Below are 25,627 nucleotides of genomic sequence, written 5' to 3'. Positions count from 1 at the left end.
GCATAGCGAACTGCCCCTTCTTTCCCTATCCAGGACCTATTGTGGTTAAAAACGCCTCCGATTAGTTCTTGGCTTATTTGGGGCACTGCAGATGCTGCCAGATGTTTACTTTTAATGTGAGGAAAATTACACTGCTCTTGTGGTTGGGGGGAAGGATGGGGGAACTCAGGGGTGTGGGTGGGGCTGGCGAGCCCCTCCACAGCCCAGTCACTGGGGGTCCTTCCCTCTCCCCTCCAGATGTGGCCCAGCCCCTACCCCATTTTGCCAAGTCAGCAGATCCAGACTATTCCAAGCATGGGGGACCCTGCAGGCTCCAGAGCCCGGGAGGCGGCACACATGGCCCACCATGTGGGGCACACGTGTATAACTCTGAGGTCATCCCTGGGTTCCACCAGCCCTCACAGCACTCTTGGAATGGGACTCCTCACCCAGAGTCCTCTTCTCGCCTTGGCTCCCCTTTGAAACAGCTTCCTCCTTGAAAGACCAAAAGGCAGAATTCCTTTTTGAATGATTTAGACTTTCTGAAAATGACGCTTTTGGCAGTTATGGCCTTGGTAGGACTCCAAGACTAACCTTGGAACCCCACAAAGCCTGATCCATTTTGCAGCTACAACCCTGTTGCCTGATTCCATCACAGGTTGCAGTCAAGTAGGATTTGCAGGATCTTGTGTTCCCAAGGGGAGCTGAGTCTGATGGCAGAGGCCAGTGCCAATACAGGTCCTTCCCACCAGGGTCCAAAGTCTTCCAAAGACATGGCAGGCAATTACCTACCATCCACACTCTTTGAAGAAAAGTTCCTGATCCCACATCACCTGGAGCCACTATCATCTCTACTGCTAGACAAGGAAGGATAGCCTACTCATTTGTCCATCCATCAACCTGCCCAGTCCATTCTCCTTCTCCCTTCTGCTCTCTTGGGCTTTAATAACCTAGAGGCTAAAAATATCTTCTCTTTTCTTTCTTTCCTTTTCTTTTTTTGCTGAGGAAGATTCACCCTGAGCTAATATCTGTGCCAGCTTTCCTCTGTTTTGTGTGTGGGTTGCTGCCACAGCATGGCTGACGAGTGGTATAGGTCTGCAACCAGGATCTAAAACCACAAACCTAGGCCACCAAAGCAGAGCATGCCGAACTTAACTGCTGAACTTAACCACTACACCACAAGGCCAGCCCCTTCTCTTTTCTTTTTTCTTTGTGGTGCCGAGAAAGCAGGACCAAAAAGCAGAAGTTCATAACCAGCCCACACTCCCAACCAGAATTGGATGTGGAAGGAGGGAGGGGTGAGCAGCTGCTTCCAGCCCAGCCCAGACAGGCTGGAGGAGCCTTGCAGAGGAGAGGCCCAGGGGTAGAGCCACACGTATTTATTTAGGACTTATGATGGGACATCATACAAGTAGTAATATGACTGAGTTGGCTGCAGCCCACATGTTGGATTCCTCTTAGAATTCCTGGGAACTATACCGCTCTCATTTCTGAGCCGTTTATCCCGAACTCAGCAATGATTGAGAGCTAGTAGGAGGAAGGGAGACTGCCTTGAAGGCTTTCTCAAGAACTTGTTTTTCCAGGAATAAATGGGAGGCAGAAATCACAAAGTGTTTTTTCAATATGAAACTGTGAGCTTATCCAGTTCATCCCTGTATCCAGCTCCCTCCAATCCCCATCCTTCACCATCTCCATCGGCTGCACCAATCCGCAGTATATAATTATTGACTTAGAAACAGAATTACTCCCAATCCGGTGCTCATCCCTCCTTCTCCTCTCCCCATGGCTACTCTGGGGCAGGGCTAAAGCAGAGGTGATCTTCACCACCACCTCCTCCAGGAAGCCCCTCTTTCTTTTTCCTCAAAGACTCCCACCACCCAAGGGGCATACTTTCCTTTCCTGCTTGTCTCACAGTGTCTCTGACCCTTAAGAGAAGGTAGATCCGTCAATTAACTATTTATTTGTATGCATTTTCCATTTTCCAATTTGTTTAACAACATTACCATCAGGTGTCTCCCCCTGAAAACTTTAAGGAGCCCAAAGGAGGGGACACAAGGGAAGAAGGGCCTGGGGACACACAGGCAGGACTGGGGGATGTGTGGGACTGGTGGCCCACTCCTGACGGTGCCCAGGAGTGAGGTTATCCCAGCATTCTTCAGAAAAGGAACAGGAAGTATCTAAAGGTTTGACTGAGACTGTGGCCTTAACTAACTCTTCTCCCGTGGGTCTGTGGATCTCAGGCCAGGGAGAGGCCACCGGAGACAGCAGAAATGTTGCTGGGGCTTTGGACAGAGTACAGGTCACCAAGGAGGCTCTTTGGTCTAGTGGTTACAAACTTGAGCTCTGAAGTCAAGCACCCTGGTTCTGAATCTTTGCTCCATAAATTATGCCCTGTGGGACCTTACACAGCTCCTTTGGTATCATTTAGTGTTTGTTTCTTCATCTGTGAAAGGGCATGTAATAGTGCTCACCTTATATGGTAGTTGTGAGGCGTACGTAGAGTAATGTTGGTAAATCACTGAGCTTGTCACATCTTAAGTCCTCAATAAACAATAGCTATTATTATCATTATTGTCTTTTTCTATTGGGTTCCAGACCTGACCCTCTTCAAGAGGTCCTGAGGGAAGATGATCATCTCTCCCGGGGTCAGAGGGTCAGGGGCCCATCCGGGCTACCCTAGCTCTGCATTCAGCCAGATGTGGCTCAGTACATGCAGCAGATGAGACAGGCTGGGAGGGCTGGGACTGAACAGGACCACCCATCAGGCTGGGGAAGGTGCTGGCAGGATGGCCTCCGCTGCAGCTGCTAGGCAGCCGTCCAGGGTGACAGGCAGAATGCAGTGTGCAAGGGTGTGGAAACAGACAACAGGTGGCAGCTCAGCAACAGTCGGCGGCTGGAGCGGGGAGTGGCAGATATTCCAGCATTTGGTAACAGGGTGTTCCTACCAGCAGGTGGGCCACAGCAATGGGCAATTCCAGGGGGGTATTCCAAAGTCCAAGCAGGCACGCAGCATAGGGAGAGTCTGTCAGCAGATCCCTAAAGCGTAGACCTGGAGGGAGAGGCCAGAGGGAGCAAAGCAGGGCCCCAGGCCTAGAAGGACAGACAGGTTGTCAAGACAAGGCTGCAGGACCAGGACGCAAGGGAGAATCAGCATTGCCAGAACACAGCCTCCAGCCTGCAGGAGGGGAGAAGGCCTGCATGGGTTGACAGTGGGGCAGGTCCTGATGTGGTCCAGCCTGACCCTCGAGCCCTGGGCCTAGGCCAGGCTAATCGCCACGGCAATCAGGGTAGGCCTGAGACTGTGCCGTGCCCACGCTGAGGGTTCAGAAGAGGGAAACTGGAGGTCATCGTGGGGTCCCTTGTCTCTCTCTCTCTGTCAGTCACACTCACACAGACACACGCAGACACACACACACACACATTCTCTCCAGCTACCACTCCAGTATATCTGATTCTTGCCCTTTTGTCTGTTTTTGCCTCCCCCAGATCCTACTTGCTGATAAGGAGAACCAAAATAGGTAGGATCAAGTTTTTTTAAATGAAAGGCCTAGTCCATCAGGGCCTAGCAGCTCCCCGACAGTCATCTGGCAAGTGACTTATCACTGAGCTTCTGCTCTGTGCCCCAGTGGAAGGAGCATGCTACAGTGATGAACAGTTGGACAGAGCTGTATCCCAGTTAAGGAAGGAAGGTGAGGGTCCCCATAGGCCCTGACTTGTGTTTGGCTCCTGTGCGCCTCTTTCTTAGGCTCGGCTAACAACTCCCACATAAACTCTGTTCTGGATCCAGGTCTTGCCAGTGACCCTGAAGACTGTGTCTGGGAGACCAAGTAACCTTGGGAGCCAGGCTCAAGATTCTTCTATGCTAGACCCACATCCTTACAGACATGGAACCCTAACCCATACTCATCTATGTAGGCCGTTAAGCCTCACACTTGCACATCTACATTAGCCCCTAAGCTTTACACACACACACATATTTATATTGTTTCTCAACTCACGCACATATGCTTAGTCACCGGCCTCCAAAGCATAAGGGCATAAGCAATGACAGTGGGCACCACATCAGGGGACCCCATAAGGGCAGAAAGCAGTCATTAGAGCAGCCCCCTCCCTCCCCCCCACCCCCAGCCCCTGGATATGTCAGCCACCCTTTACCTGCCCTGGCTGGGCCTCCTCTTCCTCCTTAGCAATGTGGTCTGAGGAGCTAGCACCCTGGACTTGGTGGGAGCAGGCCAGGCTGTCTTCTCAGTTTGCTCTCGGCTTTAGAATACGGTTCCTGGTGTGCATAACATTCAGATCCACCTGGAGCTGAGCTCTGTAGACTCCATCTGGAGCCAGACTCACAGGACCTTTCCTCCCATCCAGGGCTTCCTGGATTCATAAAAGGCAGCTGACCAATGATATCAGTCAGAGGAAATGTAACAGAGAGAAGAGGTTCCATAGGTGATGGAAGAGCTAAGAAGCCACACGGGGATGATAAGCCACTCTAGACATGAGCAACAGCAGGAAGCCACTTCTGCCCTATGGCTGAAGGGAGAAAGGAAAGAGAAAAAGTGGGGTTACCAGAGTCCAAAGCCAGAGTCCAAAGTGGAAATTGCAACCACAGAGACAGGGGTTATCTGATGTGAGCTCGAGGCATGAAGAGATCCAGATTCTGCCAAAGACACCATAGGAAGCAGAGAGAAATACTCCAACTTCTCCCTTCCTACCACCTTCTAATCTTCTGCCAGGGCCCCCGACTGGGTGATCTTAACTGGAAGCCAAAGGGCAAAGAGACTGGGAAACATCCCTGCAGAGCAGACCGCGCAGGTCAAGGAACCAGCCTGAGAGCAAACAGGCAACTCACCAGCACCAGCCCAGAAGGACAACCCATGGGACCTTGGATGGGCCAGTTGCAAGACTGTCCCCATTTCAGAGAAATGCTAGAACTAGAACCCCAGGGAGCAGCATCCTCTCAGCCTCACAAAGGTGGAAAAGGGTCAGCTGCCTCTGATGCCCTGCTAATGTGCAGAATCAGAAAGTTCTTTTGCACTCACATCACAGAAGGAAGATACTCCTGAAGGAATGGGAGCATTGCTTGTAAAGATGTGGTGCCCTCCCCCGGGGACTGTCTGGCTTTGTGACCCAGTTAGGGGCTGCACTGGTTCTAAGCACTGGGGGCCCTGTGAACCATTTTCTACACTGAAAAAAGGCAGGCCCAGTGCCTCGGGGAATGGGAACAGGAGGGAGGCATTGTCCAGGCTGTCAGGGCACCAAGCATGCTCCTTAGAGGGGACCAGAGAGCCCCCTCCCCCTATCCTCCCATCCCCTCCCCCAACTCAGGCCACATTTGGCCCAGCTTCTTTCAGGCCTCTTCTAGGGCCTCACCAAAGATCTTCGGCCTGAGCTGGACCTTAGGCACATGCGCCTCCACATCCGCCTTTGCCCTCTGCCCTCACCCTGGAAGCCAGTCGTGGTATGGGAAGCCCCTCCCTACAAGGCCTTCAGCACAAGGGTCCTGGGAGTAAGGGTAAGGGAGGAGAGAGGGTGGGGAGAGGAAAAAGACATTTCTAAGATTTCTGGGAGCTTTTCTGGCCCCAGAGAAGGAAGGCTTTGCTCAGCATGGGTTGCGAGTCTGAATATGAGCCCAAGACAACATGCAAAATGGGAGGGTCCTCCCCACCCCACCTCAGCTCTGCCTCGGCAATCACAGCCTAACTTCTGCTCAGACATTTACTAGCTTCAGTGGTTCAAGTAAGTCTCGTGTCCTCAGCTGGTCTGCGAATTCTCCACGGGCAGGAATCCCATCTGCATAGCACAGAGTCCAGCACATGTCCCACCCCTCACCTCACTGCACGAATCTTTCACAATGGATCCTATGCAGGACCAGCTACCTAATTTGCAAGGCCCAGTGCAAAATGAAAATAGAGTGTTTCTTGTTTAAAAATATCAAAAATTTCAAGATGGTGACCACAGAGCATTGAACCAAGTGCAGGACCCTCCTGCATGGGGACCTGTGTGACTGCACTGGTTGCACACCCATGGGGCTGGCCCTGGTCCCATATGGTGTGAGTGGTAGCTTGCCTCCAAGATGCCACCATCCATTCCTTACCTCCTGTGCCCACATGCCACTCCCACCTGAAGAAGTGGGGTCTAATTCCCTTCCCTTAAACCTGAACTTAACCAATAGAACACAATGGAGGGGCCAGCCTTGTGGCCCCTCCGCTTCTGCAGCCCAGGGTTTTGCCGGTTCAGGATCCTGGGCGCAGACATGGCAGTGCTCATCGGGCCACGCTGAGGTGGCGTCCCCCATGCCACAACTAGAAGGACCCACAACTAAAATATACAACTATGTACTGGGGGGATTTGGGGAGAAAAACCAGGGGAAAAAAAAAAAGATTGGCAACGGTTGTTAGCTCAGGTGCCAATCTTTAAAAAAAAAAAAGAAAAGAACACAATAGAAATGACATTCTTGTACCTCCAAGACTAGGTCATAAGAAGCCTTACAAGTTCTGCCTGGGCCTCTTGAACACTTGATCTTAGGATACTGTCTCTCAGAACCCAGTCATCATGCTGTGAGAAACCCAAGCCTCATGGAGAAACCAAGGGTAAGTCAATGGCCCCTGGCTAAGCCCCAGGCAGACAGCCAGCGTCAACTGCCAGTCCTGTGGGTGCACCTCCTTGATCACTCAGTCCCACTGAGCCTTCCCAGGACGGCAGCCCCAGAGACCTCTGACCGAGACCATGGGAGAAACCCCAAGTGGAAACCACTCAGCTGAGCCCTGTCAACCCGCAGAACCATGAAAAATAGTCAGAAATCGTTGTTTTAAACCACTAAGTTTTGTGGTGGCTTGTCATACAATAGACAACTGGGACATGTTCCAAGGAGTGGTGTTCACTTGGAATCCAATGTGAATGGCCTGGATTGTGTGTAAGGACAGTACTGGCTGAGCACACAGTAGGCGCTCAAGAAAGGCTGACCACCATTCCTGACCACTGGTATGTTGGCACTAGACACGTGGACCCCCTGAGTCAGGACATGCCCTCCCATCGGCGGATGTCCTTTGTGATGAAATATTTGCCATGTTGTTTCAACCTGACCTATTCCTGGCTGATGAGGATGCAGCTACTACTATCTCCAGAGATTCATGACTACTTCCTCCCACTCCATTCCTACCCTTTCTATCTCAGGAAATGAAAAGCAATTTTTCCCCAGGGCCTGTTTACCCACAGCCTCCAAAACCAATCTCACAACCAGTTTCGATCTCTCTCTCCACTGTAATAATAATACAGATGCTGCACCTGCCCCTAGATTCCATTTTCTGGTCTTGAGTGTGTTCATTTGTTCCTCCAGGATCTTTAATCATCTGATTAAATTTCATGCTTCAAATGAAAAGTTCTGAAAATGGAAGATTATCAGACTTTGTAACTTTCATCAGCCCTCTTCTCTGCTTAGCGGTGTTTTGCAACCCCTGTTCTTTCTCCTCACTCCTGCCTCCCAGATGTCCTCTTGTGCCCTCTAAATTCCTCTCCCATTTGTTAGTCACACTGTCCTCTCCCCTGAAACCCCCAACATGGGCAGCAGCTAGAGGAGGATATTGAGTCAGTGTGCAGCCCAAGGCTGACAAATGGTGTAGTTTGGCCAGGGATGGGATTCCTTCTATGTTGACTGGACAAGGAGGGCTCTGAGATCCCAGGCTGACGTGCTTCTCCCTCCTCACAATGCTCCTGACCACATGGCCCCACTCCTTATAACACCAGCTCCCCCAAAACCCACCCTTCCCTGAAGTGAGCAAACAGTGCCAGCAAAACCAAGTGACCAAAGACCCCAGGCACTGAGGCTGGGATGTGGAACCACAGGTGGGTCCAAAGCCTGAGTCTCCCACCGACCGTCCCGCTGTCCCTTGGGAAAATGAAAGCATGCAGTGGGACCCAGGTTATGCCTAGTCTGCACAGCCTGATTCTTATTTTCATTTTGTGAACTTATAAATTGCCACTTTAGAGATCTTGTTTGCAAAACAGGTCCCCAAGCAATTCTCATTTACTGCATTACCTGCGAGTAGCATGCTCAGCTACCAGGCGGGTGGTGGTCTTAAGGTCAACAACTATAATGCAGCAGGAAACATTTTGGAGGTAATGACCAATTTTTACCCCCCCAGGAGCTCCCTTCTGTCCTCCCACCCCCAATCCCCACCCCACCCCCAACTCAGATTCAGGCAGCTAGGCTGTTCTGTGCTTTCTGCCTCAAGCGAAGGATGTCATTGGGAGAAAAAGGAAAATACAAGCTTTGATGTCTGGGCAAGATTAAAATATTTAGGAGAAACATCTTGAGTGAGAGCAGGGCTTCTCTCCAGCCTTCCTCTACATTCCCCAAAAATAAACAGTCAAGATTCCTCTGAAATGGTGAGGGGAAGAGAGAGGGAGGGAAGGTGATTAGAACACAGAGGCTGGTGGGCCCCCGACCTGACGGGCCCACGCAGATGGGATGGAGAACATACCAGCAAAGGGTCTTTGTGAGGGATGCTGCTGGCACCAGAACTCCCAGCACTGACCATCCCCAGCACCCACGGACACCAAGGCTGACTTTCCTGATGGACCCACCAGTAGCTCTTCTTTCCAGCCGGCATACTTTGCTCTCTCCCCAGCCAACTTACTCTCACCCAGACCTACAATGTCGCAGAACACCTGAATCCTCAAGAAAAGGAGGTTGGGCCTTCAACTCCCACTACCATCACCATCGCACATACACCTACTATGAGGCAGCTCAAAACCTCCCTCAGCACCCATGAACGAGCTAGAAGAGAGTTGAACCTAAGTCAGTTACAACACACACTGAGCAGACTGAGCGCATGCTAGATGGCAGGCATCTAAGTACAGCTTGTCACACCTTATCCTAGTGATAGAACTTCCTCGCTCCCACCCTTAAAATCCAGACTCAGACTTAGCCGCCCTGCCAAGCCTCCCCTTCCAGCACTGCCCAACTAGAGCAGTTACTCTCTCCTCTGTCTTACGTCTGCAACCTTTCCTCCCTTCTGTCATTCCACTATTCCACTGCACTGTAATTATTTACTAACAAGTCTATATCTGTTATTGCACTGGGGCATCTTGGGATCAGAGCCCGTCCTACTCATTTCTGCATGCCTTGTCATTGGCACATAATAGATACTAAATTAATGTTTGTACAGTTAAATTGAATTGTCTACCCAATTCTCTTTTTAAAATTAAAAACAGAATTTCTTATGAAAGCAGTTCCAGAGCAAAGAAGATAGTCGTAAAGAGCAAGCAATTAAGAAAAACACATTTTGGTAAATTACCATCAGGTTTCACCTGGTCCTAATCACTGCTTAATTTTTCCCTAGAGCAGCTGCTCTGAGCCTTTGCACCTGGCTTCTTCTCACCTTCACCCCACTCCTTGAGCCCCAGTCTTACCCCTGAGACCCCCATTCTGAACACTGGCCAGAATCTCACTTCTCATCTTAATGAGAAGAATAGGAATGTGTGATATGAACTTCCTCAATTTCCCATCGCTCTGCCTCACATTCTCTCTAAAATGACTGGCAAGAGTTGTGAGAGAAGGGGAGAGCCTCATACACCGCCTGGATGAGATTGATAAAATCTTAACTAGAGTGCAATTTGGTGACATGTATCAAATTTTAAATGTGCAAAATCTTTGGCCTAGCTGTTCAACTTCTAAAATTTTGTTCTACAGAAAGAACTGGACAAGCGCATCAAGAAATCCACAGAGATGTTCTTTGCAGTGTTGTTTATAAAACACACCCTCCTAGCCTTGTTTTTATGCCGTCTTTGCTTTCTGGGTTTCAGCTACTCTGGCCTTCTTTCACTTTCTCTTTCTTCACCCTCTTTCTCTAATATCCAAAAAGTTCCCACCTCCCACCCTAAGTCTTCTCCGTGTCTCTTACCCCATGCAATTTCTTCAACCTAGCTCAGACCCTCCGTAAGCCACCTAGAGACTATCAAGCCAGCCGCCTTGAAGACAGAGCATCCTTGTGAAGGGCCACTCCAGGGGTAAGGAATGAGCAGCTTATGGTGGGCTTGCTGACTTCTGGCCCCTGAGTCTCTCTGACGCCCATCCTGCCTGTACCCACTCTGCCTTCACACGAGCAAAATCCTTCTCTCCTGAGTTCGTCTGAAACAGACTGGAATTTTTCACAAGGGACTTTACTTCTTTTTGGTTTTTTTAAGGAGAAAGGAGACAAATGCAGCATATATGAAGCATTTTAAAAAATGAGTTTGTATGTTTCCTCTCTTAAAATAATGACCACCTGGCAAGATATCTCTTCCCTGGTAAAGCTCACTGAACTCCTCAGCCCCGGCTCCCTATCCTTCAGTTCCATGTGCAGCTGCACAGCATAGCCCACTTCTCCTTTCCATTGAAACAAGTGGGTTGACAAACTGGACCTTGGATGAACAATGGAAATTACATCTTTCTTTGTGATTATTGTTCCAAGTAGTACTATACTTTATTGTAAATTTTTATTTTTGAAAAAGTGATTCCTTAACATGTTTAAAATATTTTACAACCATATGAAAACATGTGCAGTGAAAAAACTTGCTCCCTCTCATCCCTAACCCAGGCACCCAGCTCCCTTCCCCAGAGGCAAGCACTGTCCCCTGGCTGGCATAAATGGAGATGCACACGTGGTGGAACACTCTACCCTGTTCTCCTCCTTGCCTTTTTCGCTTAATATATCTTAGAGACTGTTCCAAAACATACACATAAATAGGCCTTATTCTTCTTATCAGCTTTATGGATGTACCACATTCATACACCAAGGCCCTCATTAATGGATATTTAGCTTGTTTCCAACCTTTTGCTATTATGAACATGCTGCAATAAATATCTGTGTGTATCCCTTTGTACATCTGTTAGAAAAATGCTAGCAATGGAGTTTCTGGGTCAAAGCAAATCTGTATTTAAAATTTTGATAGGTATTGCTGAATTGCCTCCAAAATGGTTGTTCCAGCTCACACTTCCACCAACAATATGCAAGAGGGTTGGTTTCCTCCCAGTTTTGCCAATCATCCACCAAACTTTTTTATCTTTGTCAGTCTGACACATAAAGAATGATGTTTTGGTGTGGTTTTTATTTGAATTTCTTTCAAAATAGGTGACATTGAGCAAGAAGTGTAGCTTAATGCCAGAGAGGACAAACTCCAGTCCCTGATTCCTTAGGTTCAAATCCCAACCCAACCACTTATTAGTCGGATGACTTTGGGTAGTTTACTTAACCTTTCTATGTTTTGGGGTCCTCATCAGTAAAATGGGTATCATAACAATAGTGCATTCCTCATACAGCTATTGTGAAAATTAAATGCATAAAGATAAAGCTGTATGTGTTAATTATCATTACTAAATTTTGATATGTTTAATGATCATTGTATTTTTTTTTCCTGTGAGCTATCTCTTCATGTCCTTTACCCATTTTTCCATTGCTTGGTAATTTTTCTTTCTGAAATATAAAAGATCTTTATATATATTTAGGAAATTAATCCTCTGTCATTTGTATAGCAAATATTTTCCCCAGTTTGTCCTTGTCTTTTGACTTTATTCGTGGCATTTTTGCCAAGTAGAAATTTTACATTTTTATGTAGTTAAATATATCAACCTTTCCTCTTATGACTTTTGGACAATAAGCTACGCTCCAGAAACCTCACTCTTCTTCAAGTATGAATGAATAGAAACTTCAGCCACTTCCTATTTTCACTCCCTGCCTTTTCTCACCTCGCTCCCTCCCTGTCCCGTGAATCAGTAAATGTCATTTCCTAATACCTCCTCAGTGGCTTTTTCACAACCAATCTCTCCCCACTCCCATCTAAAGTCTCTCAAGGGTAACTCCAATCAGGGCACTTTCCTGCTCAAGAGTGTTCAATAACCCCCCATCACCTACTGAACAAAGAGCAAGCTTCTCATTAGCAGCGTCTGCCTAGACGACACCAACTTACTTTGCCAGCTTGTGATTCCCCTAAATGTCTCCTATCCTCCAGTCCAACTCTACTTTTCAATGTTTCCCTAAACAGTCTTTCTCTCCTTACTGATTTTCCTCACACTATTTCATCTACCTATAAAGCCTTCTGCCCATCTCTGCCTCCCCAAATTCTCATCTTTCAAGACTCATCCCAAACAGCCCCCTCTCCATGAAGTCTCCTCCAGTCCCCAGCAACCAGATGTGAGCTCTTCTCCCCTCGCACACTCAAAGCATCTTGTTTGTCCTTTTCCTGAAACAGGCATCTCAATCTACCTTTAATACACCACCAAGAACTCTAGGAAAAACATGAGCTGTGTTTCATGCATCTCTACATCTGCCACAGTTCCTTAACCTTTTGTTGAAATAAATTGTAGACACAAGTAATCAGATTGATGGAGGCGGGGGGATTACGAGGGAGTTACTGTTCTCTGGCTACCACCACATCCAGACAGCCGGGCTGGAGGCTGCAGGAGCTGCCTTCCCCCGCTGTGTCAGCTGGTGAATATTGGTTAACCTTCTGTCAGTTGAAAGTGAATGAATACCAAACTTTAGACAAAAAAGGGACTTGTTGGGTGGAGGAGCAGGTCTCTCTCTTCCCTCTCTCCAGCCGTCAGCCTCCCTTCCTGTGTATTGGTTCCATGGTCAGAGAGGCTGTCCCTTGTGGAGGCAAGATGGTGGCAACAGTTCTAGTGGTCAATTGTACTCACATATCAACTCGAATTCAAGTCCAGAGGGGAAGGGCATCTGCCTCCCTCCTAGCAGCCCCAACAAAGTTCTCATTGCCTTTCTCTGTCTCTTACTGGGTTAGATAGCCACCCTTGAGCCAATCACTATGACCATGGGAACGTGTTGCTCTGATCGATAGGGCCTGAGCACATATCCACTCTCAGAGCCAAGGACTGAGTGGATTCTCTGAACACAGGGGTGCAGCATACGACCTGAAGTCGTTCCACAGAAGGAAATTGACATATGGTTACCCAAAGAAGGAAGAACAGATGCTGTTGACCAAAACCACCAAATATTCACCGCACAGAATGCAGAACACTGCTGCCCTCCTGGCAGAGGGGGATGGGCCTGAAGGCCCAACCCTGAGCTATTTCTCTCCTGCCTGCCACTCTCCCCTGCCCTGGAGGCAATGGCTCCAGCTTCCAAACACAACATGGTCCCCCAAGGTTTGTGGCTCAGCCGCAGGACCAGTGCGAACAGATCCTAACCAAACCCCAGACCAGGCAATGGCTGGCGTGGTCCAGCCGGCTCCAAGTTATTAGAACCAGGAGTCCCAGCCCCAGTCCCAAGAGTTGTAGGATTGTTTATCTTTGTTGGGGAAAAACTTCAGCCAGAGCCATAAATCACTGCCCAGCTGGATGGCTTCGCTGAAATGTTTGTTTAAACAATGAAATCTCCTGATGGACTGAAAATATAGGATAGATCACCCTGTCCTTTTCAGGCCTAGTCTTGCAGGCTGGAGCCTGGGGCCTGCAAGGGGGACTCAAAATTGGCTCCCCACCCCCACTCCCCATCCCTCCCACCCCCAATATCAGCGCTAAAGAATGAAGCCACAGCATAGCTAATCTGAAACAGCAGATAATGCAAAAGCCATGTCTATCAATCTTTGAAATGCAATCTCTGGAGTGGTTTGCATTGGACGTGCCTTCCTAATGGAAGTAGCATTTCTTGGCTAATGTGCACCAAGAGGCTGCTTAAAGGGTGGTCTCAGGAAGGACCCTGGTGGAGCAGGGGAGACCTGACTCTGCCCTGACCACTGCGCAGCATGGGAAAATGGCTTCCACTCTCTGGGCCTGGGTTTCCTCATTTGTTACATGAGGGAGTTAGACTTGGTCTTCATGTTTTCTTCTAGCTCTTGCCTGCTAAGTAAGGTACCCAGGCATTTACATTCCCAAAGGAAAGACTGCATAAACAGGAGGGGGCAGGGAGAGGAGAGGGAATGGAGAGGAGAGGCTGTTGAACTCCAGGATTCCCTGAGGTCCCTTCCAGCCCTGGGATGCTCCCTTCTGTGCTCTCTGGCCCTTCAGAGGAGAAAGGGGAAGCCACTGACTTAGGGAATAGCTGGCAGACCCACAGCCAGGAGCCTTGTGCTCTGAGAAGGAGGTAAAAGAGTGACCACTGATGGGTTAGGGTGACATAGACCAAGTTAGACCACAGGACTGGGGCCTGTGCCCAAACACTACCCAGCTTGTGGAGAAGGAAGGAAGAGGGGAGCCTGTCTGGGCTGATAGAGCTTGATGGGGGGTGGGGAGCATCCAGAGATGAGCAACTTCCTTCTCAGCCCTTTCTTAAAGGAAGAAGGCTGCAGAGGCCTAAACCTTTCCAGTCTGAGGGCTGCAACCCTGGTTCTGTGAGAGGAGTCATGACAGGCCTGTGACAGAGTATGTGACGTGGGGTATTGAGCTGTCTGGTCATTGGTTTGCCAAATGTTTTCAAGAACATATTACCTGTTGGGTACTGTGGGAGGCTTTGGGAATGCAAAGATGAATAAGACCAGGATTCTTTGAGAGTTTGTGATGGGATATTCCAAAGGGATGAGCAATGGGATTTACAACAAGGATGGTGGGGGAGATTGGGGAAGAATCGTAAAGGGATTGTTAATGGTTATGTGAGGGAAGTGTAGGGGGTGGAACAGGGTCTGTAATTAAGGTCTGAAGTGGACTCTGTCAGGGGATTGTATGATGGAGGGTAAGATGGGATGTTTTGGGGGGTCCATCAGCTATAAAATGGGAATACAGGGGTGTGTGATGGAAGGTCTGACAAGGTACATGAAGGGGTGGGGGCTGTTAGGATAAGTGATGGTTCATTAACAGAGCAGCCTTTCCTGACGGCCCAGACAAGATCAGACTCCTCCTCTTAGTGGATCTCAGTAGCACTTTATACTTATCACTTATAACACTTACCACAATTGAAATGAGTTCACTGCTTTGTAATTATTTGCTTAATTCTTATCTCCCTTATTAGGCTGTAAGAGCTGTGGTAGGAGTAGCCTTGTAGGATCTTGTCAGATCTTGTTCACTGCGGTACCCCCGCCCTCCACCCCACCCCAACACATAGCCCTGAGCTAGGCACATGGTAAGCTCTCAATAAATGCTGAATGAACACATAGCTTCGCGATGGTCAGGGTGGCCGAGCCCCTCCTCAAATCCTGCGGGGCAGCTGGGTGTCCTCCTGCTTGCAAAAAAGTAACAATTTTGAGGTATCAAGAGTCTGGTGACTTCAGCTCTGTTTGAGGAGAAGTGTTGCCATCTGGTGGCCAAATGGAAGAACTACACTGAGAGGAGGCTCGCATTCTTGCTCCAGTTCTAGCCACCACTGCCTAACGGGACAGCAGCCAAGAGTCACCCCTCAGCTTGCAGCCCAGCTCCCAGCCACACAGAAACCAGAGCCAGCTCTCCCCATCGTCGCAGGAGTGGAGCAAGAAGAGGCTAGAAAATGGAGATCTTGCAGGCCCTGTTCTGGACTGCCCCTTCATCAATCCCTCCGTCAGCTCTCAGGTGCGGGCGCCTTATGGACACCCAGCCTCATTTGCCTCTGACTGGGCTCAGCCCCACTTCTCTCTAACTTTGAAAGCAACCCTTCGTCCTAGGGAAGGGGTGGGGGCAAACGAAGCTTTGATTCAGTGGCTTCCATATGAGAAATTTCTCGGGGATCTCATGAGAATGCTCACAGATATGGGGAGAAGACTAGGTGAACACAGTGAGCACATCAGCAAAGAACTAGAAGATATAAAAAAAAAATCAGAGAAATTGCTCATCTGAGGTTCACTGGGGCCTTTGACCAAAACACGCACAGAGATAGGATAGAGGGGGACAGTTTTAATTAGGAGTCACTCCCCATTACATAGAGCAAAGATGCTGCCGTTTTTTCTGTGAAGGTGGATTAATCCACTCTGGACAGTGGGTGCTGGTGGGGCTGTTGGGGTACAGGATTATTTCTATGTCCTTCCATTAACAGATGAGAGCATTCCTCAGCACTTCCCTCTTCCTCCTCTTCCTCTCCACTGTCCTTTCTTTGAAACCAAATATCCCTGGGCTGTCATCTCTACTGGGCCCAGACATTTTTTAAGTCCAACGTTCAAACCAAGCTTATAAAATAGAGAAAATGGAGTTTTACCTCAATATAAAGGGATTAGTTGCTTCATAGTGTGGATCACTACAGCTTCACTCATTCAACAGATATTTGTTGCACACCTACTGGCGACAAGTACTATTCTAGGCACTAGAGAATCAGTGATGGATAAACTAGGCACAAGCCGCTGTCCTAGGGAGCTTACATTCTAGTGGAGCATCCTTTAACTTCACAGCTTTCACCATGGAGCACCTCATCCTGTAAACTGGGCTGACAACATTCTCCTCGCTACTCACAGAGCCATATGCATATGAAGTAGTAACGAGAGAACTGAATGTTGGAAGGATTGGTTCACAGGAACACAGCTGCCCTATAAATCGAGTTAATAATTCTTGTCTGTGTTTTGCACTTGTCTTTTTACAATGCCATGTAACATGTTTTATTTTCACTACTGCAGTTGGGTGAGGGACAGTGGCTATGCCCCCAAAACCATCCCGCAAAAGCCAACAGAGTACAACAGTGCATTTCCGAAGCAAACCCAGATATGTGTCCTTTGCCACTCCTCGCTCAGGTCCCTAACCCATCCTATGTGGGAATTCTGAAACTGTCCAGATCAGGGGCATCTCTGACTGTCCTCCATCAGAATGCTGCCCCCTAGTGGACAGGCAGCATCCCGGGCAGCTCACAGTAATGAAAGATTTCCTTCTGCTCCCACAATACATACCACTCTCCTGGCGCCAGGGGTCCGAGTGAGCATTGCTTCCAATGCTGCAGTTCTCACTGAGATGGGGAAAAAGTGCCCCAGCACGCAGGGCTCTTTGTGTTGATTTCCCAGAGGGGCCTGATTCTTTCCATTTCATTACAGCCCCCTCTCTTCAATACTTTTTTTTTTTATTGAGTTATTGATAGGTTACAATCTTGTGAAATTTCAATTGTACATTGTTTGTCAGTCATGTTGTAGGTGCACCACTTCACCCTTTGTGCCCACCCCCCACCCCACCTTTCCCCTGGTATCCACTAAACTGTTCTTGGTCCATAGTTTTAAATTCCTCATATGAGTGGAGTCATACACAGATTATCTTTCTCTCACTGGCTTATTTCACTTAACATAATTCTCTCAAGGTCCATCCATGTTATTGCAAATGGAATGATTTTGTTCTGTTTTGCAGCTGAGTAGTATTCCATTGTATATATGTACCACATCTTCTTTATCCATTCGTCTGTTGATGGGCACTTAGGTTGCTTCCACATCTTGGCTATTGTAAACAGTGCTGCAATAAACATTGGGGTGCACAGGACTTTTGGGATTGCTGACTTCAGGCTCTTTGGATAAATACCCAGTAGTGTGATGGCTGGATCGTATGGTAGTTCTATTTTTAGTTTTTTGAGGAATCTCCATACTGTTTTCCATAGTGGCTGCACCAGTTTGAATTCCCACCAGCAGTGTATGAGGGTTCCTTTTTCTCCACAACCTCTCCAACATTTGTAGCTATTAGTTTTAGATATTTTTGTCATTCTAACGGGTGTAAGGTGATATCTTAGTGGAGTTTTGATTTGCATTTCCCTGATGATCAGCGATGATGAGCATCTTTTCACGTGCCTATTGGCCATCAGTATATCTTCTTTGGAGAAATGTCTGTTCATGTCTCCAGCCCATTTTTTGATTGGGTTGTTTGATGTTTTGTGGTTGAGTTGCAAGAGTTCTTTATATATTAAGGATATTAAGCCTTTGTCAGATATATGACTTGCAAATATTTTTTCCCAGTTAGTGGGTTGTTTTTTTGTTTCAATCCTGTTTTCATTTGCCTTGAAGAAGCTCTTTAATCTGCTGAGGTCCCATTTGTTTATTCTTTCTATTGTTTCCCTTCTCTGAGAAGGCATGGTGTCCGAAAAGATCCCTTTAATACTGATGTCAAAGAGTGTACTGCCTACGTTTTCTTCCAGAAGCCTTATGATTTCAGGTCTCACCTTTAGGTCTTTAATCCATTTTGAGTTTATTTTGGTGAATGGTGAAAAAGAAAGGTCAATTTTCATTCTTTTACATGTGGCTTTCCAGTTTTCCCAGCACCATTTGTTGAAAAGACTTTCTTTTCTCCATTGTATGCCCTCAGCTCCTTTGTCAAAGATAAGCTGTCCATAGATGTGTGGTTTTATTTCTGGGCTTTCAATTCTGTTCCATTGATCTGTGCACCTGTTTTTGTACCAGTACCATGCTGTTTTGATTACTGTAGCTTTGTAGTATGTTTTGAAGTCAGGGATTGTGATGCCTCCCATTTTGTTCTTTTTTCTCAGGATTGCTTTAGCAATTCGGGGTCTTTTGTTGCCCCATATGAATTTTAGGATTCTTTGTTCTAATTCTGTAAAGAATGTCATTGGGATTCTGATTAGGTTGGCCTTGAATCTGTAGATTGCTTTAGGTAGAATGGACATTTTAACTATGTTTATTCTTCCAATCCATGTACATGGAATGTCTTTCCATCTCCTTATGTCGTCATCCAATTCTCTCAGAAAGGCCTTGTAATTTTCATTATATAGGTCCTTCACTTCCTTAGTTAAATTTACCCCAAGGTATTTTATTCTTTTTGTTGCGATTGTGAATGGTATTGTATTCTTGAATTCTTTTTCTGTTGGTTCATTACTGGAGTATAGAAATGCTACTGATTTATGCAAATTGATTTTATACCCTGCAACTTTGCTGTAGTTGTTGATTACTTCTAACAGTTTTCCAATGGATTCTTTGGGGTTTTCTATATATAAGATCATGTCGTCTGCAAACAGCGAGAGTTTCACTTCTTCCCTCCCTATTTGGATTCCTTTTATTCCTTTTTCTTGCCTGATTGCTCTGGCCAGGACCTCCAGTACTATGTTAAATAAGAGTGGTGATAGAGGGCATCCTTGTCTCGTTCTTGTTTTCAGGGGGATGGGGTTCAGTTTTTGCCCATTGAGTATGATGTTGGCTATGGGTTTGTCGTATATGGCCTTTATTATGTTGAAGTAGTTTCCTTCTATGACCATTTTGTTCAGAGTTTTTATCATAAATGGCTGTTGGATCTTGTCAAATGCCTTCTCTGCATCTATTGAGATGATCATGTGGTTTTTATTCCTCAGTTTGTTGATGTGGTGTATCACGTTGATTGATTTGCAGATGTTGAACCGTCCCTGTGTCCCTGGTATGAATCCCACCTGATCCTGATGTATGATTCTTTTGATGAATTGCTGAATTCTGGTTGCCAAAATTTTGTTTAGAATTTTTGCATCTATGTTCATCAGTGATATTGGCCTGTAGTTCTCTTTTTTCGTGGTGTCCTTGTCAGGTTGTGGTATCAGCATGATGTTGGCCTCATAGAATGTGTTAGGAAGTGTTCCAACTTCCCTAATTTTTTGGAATAGCTTGAAAAGGATAGGTATTAAATCCTCTCTGAAAGTTTGGTAGAATTCCCCAGGAAAGCCATCTGATCCTGGGGTTTTATTCTTTGGGATGTTTTTGATTGCTGTTTCAATCTCTTTCCTTGTGATTGGTCTGTTCAAATTGTCTGCCTCTTCTTGAGTGAGCTTTGGGAGATTGTAGGAGTCCAAGAATTTATCCATTTCCTCTAGGTTATCCATTCTGTTGGCATATAGTTTTTTGTAGTATTCTCTTATAATCTGTTGTATTTCTGCAGAGTCTGTTGTTATTTCTCCTCGCTCATTTCTGATTTTATTTATTTGAGCTTTCTCCCCTTTTTTCTTTGTAAGTCTGGCTAGTGGTTTGTCAATTTTATTTATCTTCTCAAAAAACCAGCTCTTTGTCTCATTGATCCTTTCTACTGCCTTTTTCGTTTCAATAGTATTTATTTCTGCTCTGATTTTTATTATTTCTCTCCTTCTGCTGACTTTGGGCTTCATTTGTTCTTTTTTCTCTAGTTCAGTTAGGTGTGCTTTAAGGTTGCTTATTTGGGATTTTTCTTGTTTGTTAAGATGTGCCTGTATTGCGATGAATTTTCCTCTTAATACAGCTTTTGCTGTATCCCATATGAGTTGGTATGGCATGCTATCATTATCATTTGTTTCCAGGTATTTTTTTATTTCTTCTTTAATTTCTTCAATGATCCATTGCTTGTTCAGTAGTGTGTTGTTTAGTCTCCACATCTTTGTGCCTTTCTCAGCTTTTTTCTTGTAATTAATTTCTAGCCTTATAGCACTATGATCTGAGAAGATGCTTGTTATTATTTCAATTTTTTTAAATTTGTAGAGGCTTGCCTTGTTTCCCAACATATGGTCTATCCTAGAGAATGTTCCATGTGCACTTGAGAAGAATGTGTATTCAGCTCCTTCAGCGTGGAGTGATCTATATATGTCTATTAAGTCCAATTGTTTTAGTTTTTCATTCAGCTCCACTATTTCCTTGTTGATTTTCTGTCTGGATGATCTGTCCATTGATGTGAGTGGGGTGTTGAGGTCCCCTACTATTATTGTGTTGTTTTTAACATCTTCCTTTAGGTCTTTTAATAGTTGCTTTATGAATCTTGGTGCTCCTGTGTTGGGTGCATAGATATTTATAAGTGTTATTTCTTCTTGATGAAGTGTCCCTTTGATCATTATATATTGTCCCTCTGTGTCTCTCTTTACCTGTCTTATTTTGAAATCCACTTGGTCTGATATGAGAATTGCAACACCTGCCTTTTTTTCCTTGCTATTAGCTTGAAGTATTGTCCTCCACCCCTTCACCCTGAGTCTGTGTTTGTCCTTGGGGCTGAGGTGTGTTTCCTGGAGGCAACAAATTGTTGGATCTTGTTCTTTAATCCATTTTGCCACTCTGTGTCTTTTTATTGGAGAGTTCAATCCGTTCACATTGAGAGTGATTATTGATGCATGTGGACTTAATGTTGTCAATCTGTCGCTCATTATCTTGTTTTCCTGTGTTTCTTTTCCTGTGTGCTTTAGACTACCCATTTAATACTGCAATTTCCTATGCTGGGTTTCTTAGATTTTTCCTTATCTCTGATTTGTGACTCTGTTCTGTACTTTATTTTAGTGTCTACCTTGAAGTTTGTATTTAGAATCTCGTGTATAATATAGTCTATTCTCTGGTGGAATCTTACTTACTTGACCAATACTGATTTAGACCCTTTGCTCTTCCCCTCCTAAATAATTATTTTCATTTTTTATTCCAACTCGTCTTATTAATTTGTAGTTAGAGTGCTAAGATCGTCCTTGTTTTGGTAGTTTCCTTATTTTTACCCTAATGCTATAGTTGAATATTTGCTATCCTGTTCTGGTTCTATCCATCGGTCTCCCTAGTCTGTGGCTTGTGTCCCCTTTCTCCCTTTTTTCTTTTTTCAAGTATGAGAGCCTTCTTGAGGATTTCTTGTAATGGAGGGCTTTTAGTTACAAATTCCCTTAACTTTTGTTTGTCTGGAAAAGATTTAATTTCTCCCTCATATCTGAAGGAAATTCTTGCTGGATAGAGTATTCTTGGCTGAAGGTTTTTATCCTTTAAAGCTTTGAATATATCACTCCATTCTCTCCTAGCTTGTAGGGTTTCTGTAGAGAAATCCGCTGACAGTCTGATAGGGGCTCCTTTATAGGTTATTCTCTTTTTTTTCTTACTTCCCTGAGTATTCTTTCCTTATTATTCCTATTTGCCAACTTTACTATTATGTGCCTTGCGGTGGGTCTTTTTACACTGACAAATCTAGGAGATCTAAAACCCTCCTCTACACACATTTCTCCGTTGATCCCTAGATTTGGGAAGTTCTCTTCAATAATTTCGTTAAGCACACTTTCTGCTCCATTTTCCTTTTCCATATTCTCGGGAATTCCTATGATCCTTATGTTCTTACTCCTCATTGAATCCATTATCTCTTGGAGATTTTCCTCATTTTTTTTAATTCTTAGTTCTCTTTCTTCCTCTGTCTGGCGCCATTCAGCCTGTCTGTCCTCGATTATGCTGATTTGCTCCTCTATGTTGTCTACACGGGCATTCAGGGAATCCGTATTCTGTTTTATCTGGTCCATTGTGTTTTTCATCTCAAGTAATTCTGTTTGATTCTTCTTTATGATTTCAATCTCTTTTGTGAAGTAACTCCAGAACTCGGCTTGTTTCTCTATCTTTCTCTCTACCTCATTGAGTTTTTTGATTATAGCTGCTCTGAATTCATTATCACTTAGTTTACCTAATTCCAAGTCCTCAGGGCTTAATTCTGTGTTTTTATTGTTTTCCTTCTGGTCTGGGGCTTTTATAAATTGCGGGATGGTAGAGGAGCAGTTTTTTCTCATGGTGGTAGAATTCAGTTGCAGTTACAGGCTGTCGCCACTAGATGGGGGTCGAGAGCGGCATGTTAGCTCTCCGCCTTGGGGCAAGATGGCTGCGCCCACTGGCTTTGTTGAGGGGGAGGGGCTGTTACACGCGCCGGTCTGGGTTCAGATCAGTTCTGTTCTCTGGTCTCCCAAGGCCCTTGATTTATAGGGTCCCCGCGGACGGAAGCTTTCCCCCCATCAGCAGGTCTCCACTGAATCAGCGGCAGGAGTCCTGGATGATCCCCCGGTCGCGCGGCCCCTCCCCCGCTCCTTCCCGACCTGCGCCGCAGCGATCGCAGACTCTAGGGGAGGGAGCGATGTTCTCTCCTACCGTTCCAGCGCCTCCGAGGCCGTCTGCAAGGTTTGTGATCTCCGCCTTCTTGGTATTGTAGGTCTCTAATGAGCTGGCATTATGTTTATTCTCTGAAATTCAGTTCTTCCAATCTTTTGTTGTATTTTGGAGGGGAGAGAATCCCGGTCAGCTCACCCCGCCATTTTGCTCCGCCCACTCTCTCCTCTTCAATACTTTTTAAATGTTCCCCAGGGCAAAGTTGAAGGACATAGAATACTACCCACGAAGGCCACCTCACAGCATCCTTGTGGAGCAGCCCTGAATCGGTACCCTGCCCCTCAATCCTTCCCAACCTCAGAATAAGTCCTCAGCCGCCTAGGAGCAGTCACTACCAAGAGAGACTGCCCACAGCCTTGTCCCCGACCTTCTTCATTCAATTTGGTCCTGACCATTGGTCCCAAATTATCTACATCCTTCCTCCCAGGAGGCCCATTATATTCCATCCATGTGTCCCACAATTCTCACCACAGGTGTATAGAGTCAGCCTCCCCAGGGGACACACTGTAAACAGATAGGCTAGATATGTGGAAAGGATCTTAAATGAAGTAAGTTATTAATACAAATAAATAAAATAAGATAACTCTCGGTAAAAGGAAAATGAGTGGATTGATAAAATAATTCTGCCAGGTTGAAACATACACATACTTACAGCCCTTTTTCTAATAAAAACAACTCAAAACATTAACATTAGTGTCCTGTGTGTGTCCTAAGGTAACAAAGCTAGGATCCTGTACAGAGAAGGCACCTGAAGGACTAAAACAGAAGGTAAGAGCCCCATCAAACCATACCGGCTAGAGCACCATGGGCAATGAAGCTTCAGATCCCATCGCCAGGTCCACCTCAGGCCTCTGGCATGGGCATTATCACATGTGTGTGTAACAGAATGGAGAAAACTGCATTTCTCAGAACTCCTCTCAGGGAGAGTACTAGATACGGTCGGAAAGAACACTCTAGAAGCTGCTTAGGTGGAGGTGTGGGCAGGGGGTGGTCAGAGTCACTCACTAAGGGCAACAACAGATGCTCAAGTGACAAAGGATGGGGGTCAAACTATGCTCTAAGGAGGCAGGCTTTTGTTTAACTGGTGGGATGTGCACAATTGCCCAAGACAGTGGAGGGGAGGCTGACACTGCAAGGAGAAGCCACGGGTGGGAGTGCAGGAGATGAGGGGACAGGCCTAAGGTCTGGCCAGTAAAGAGATTTTGAAGGAGAATATGAAAATCTAATGGAGATCGGTTCTTCCACCTAGGATGCAGCAAGCTGGAAAGAATGTTGCTCCAACCTTAATAAGAACAGGAAAAAGGATCCTCTACAAAATTCCTGTCTTTTCTTGAACCCAATAGACAGCTGAGGTTGCGGTGCAACTGAGGAGCCTACAGTCTAAGGAAAGACAGGAGTCTCCCGAGAGAGACGGGCACAAGCACAGGGCACCTGCAGCAGAGCAGAGGAGAGCAAGACGTCAAGCACCACACCAACCGGTAAGAACTTAAACAAAATTGTTAGCAAATTACTAAGGCTGAGTGTGGGAGCATGGGAGAGTAGAGGACCTCTGGAAGATGCACAAACAAGAGCAGGGTGGCCCATTCACAGGCCCCTCCCCATGAACGTCCATCACTTATGACCAGGATTGGGGTAGATTTGGGGTAGAGCAGGAGATGTGAGAAATCTGTCCCTTAGGGGTGTAGGCCCCAAAGAGGAGAGCACAGGTGCTGCAGGAAAGGCACAAATTCCACCCAAGCCCTCGATCACTATAGGAAAAAAAGCCATAAGCCACTGGGAAAGAGCAGGAAACTGTCATTTCTAGGACACAGGTAAAGACTCATGCTGCTGGAGCAAAGAAAAGGAAAACAAGCATCTACCCTGCAATGGGGGCAGGAAACCACCCTGGACCCAGATATTAGGGGTCTTTGTCAGCTCAGGGAGGGACAGGATCACAGAGACACAGGGCCTGCCTGAGACAGGCTAGACCAGGACAACAGGGGGTAAGAAGTGACAGAAGTTCACCACTGATGGAGGACAAGCATGGAGAGAGATCCCTTCTGAGGCACAGACCAATGGGGAAGCCTGAAAGCTGAGGGTGGAGTAGGAACTTTGAGAAAAAGTTTGCAACACCGCAGTACCCACCCTAAGCACAAGGTGGCACTGAAGGAAATTGAAGCAGCAGAAGAGACATGCCCGTTAAAAGGCATAAAAATGATTTACCTCAGTCTCTACTGGTCTACATATGATGCCTGGCATCCAATAAAAAATTACGAGACATAACCTCCCCACCAAAAAAGAAGAAATAACTAACTCACTCTAAAGAGATGAAGCAATGTACAGAACCAGACTCAGAGATAACCCAGATATTGGAATCATCAGACAGGGAATTTAAAATAAATATGAGTAAGATGTTAAGTGCTCTAGTGGAAAAGGTGGACAGCATGCATGGCCAGATAGAAAATCCCAGCAGACAGATGGAAAGTATAAGCAATCGTTAAATGGGGGGCCGGCTCCGTGGCCAAGTGGTTAAGTTCGCGTGCTCCGCTGCGGCGGCCCAGGGTTCGGATCCTGGGCACAGACATGGCACCGCTCGTCAGGCGACATTGAGGCGGCATCCCACATCCCACAACTACAAGGACCTGCAACTAAGATATACAACTATGTATCAGGGGGGTTTGGGAAAGAAAGCAGAAAAAAAAAAAAAAGATTCGCAACAGTTGTTAGCCCAGGTGCCAATCCTTAAAAAAAAAAAAAAAGAGGAAGATTGGCAACAGTTGTTAGCCTAGGTGCCAATCTTTAAAAAAAAAAAAGAAATTGTTAAATGGAAACACTAGATATAAAATCACAGTAAGAAAGATGAAGAATGTGTTCGATGGGCTCTTCAGTAGATTTGTCATGGCCAAGAAAAAAAATCATTGAACTCGAAGATAGGGAATAGAAATTACCCAAACTGAAATACAAAAAGAAAAAAGGCTGAAAAGTTTTAAAAGAATAC

At 46.2% G+C, this 25,627-nt stretch overlaps 1 long non-coding RNA gene across 1 annotated transcript; it reads left to right on the top strand.

The window, feature by feature from the left end:
• Window positions 1–22,540: 22,540 nt before the first annotated feature.
• Window positions 22,541–24,935, top strand: LOC102148043 (uncharacterized). Its single transcript, XR_011426472.1, has 3 exons — window positions 22,541–22,662; window positions 23,365–23,418; window positions 23,994–24,935. It is a non-coding gene; the product is annotated as an uncharacterized lncRNA (long non-coding RNA).
• Window positions 24,936–25,627: the final 692 nt, after the last annotated feature.

The sequence above is a fragment of the Equus caballus genome, chromosome 15 (genome assembly GCF_041296265.1).
Source record: "Equus caballus isolate H_3958 breed thoroughbred chromosome 15, TB-T2T, whole genome shotgun sequence".
Taxonomy (NCBI): Eukaryota; Metazoa; Chordata; class Mammalia; order Perissodactyla; family Equidae; genus Equus; species Equus caballus.
This window is presented reverse-complemented; position numbering and strand designations above follow the sequence as displayed.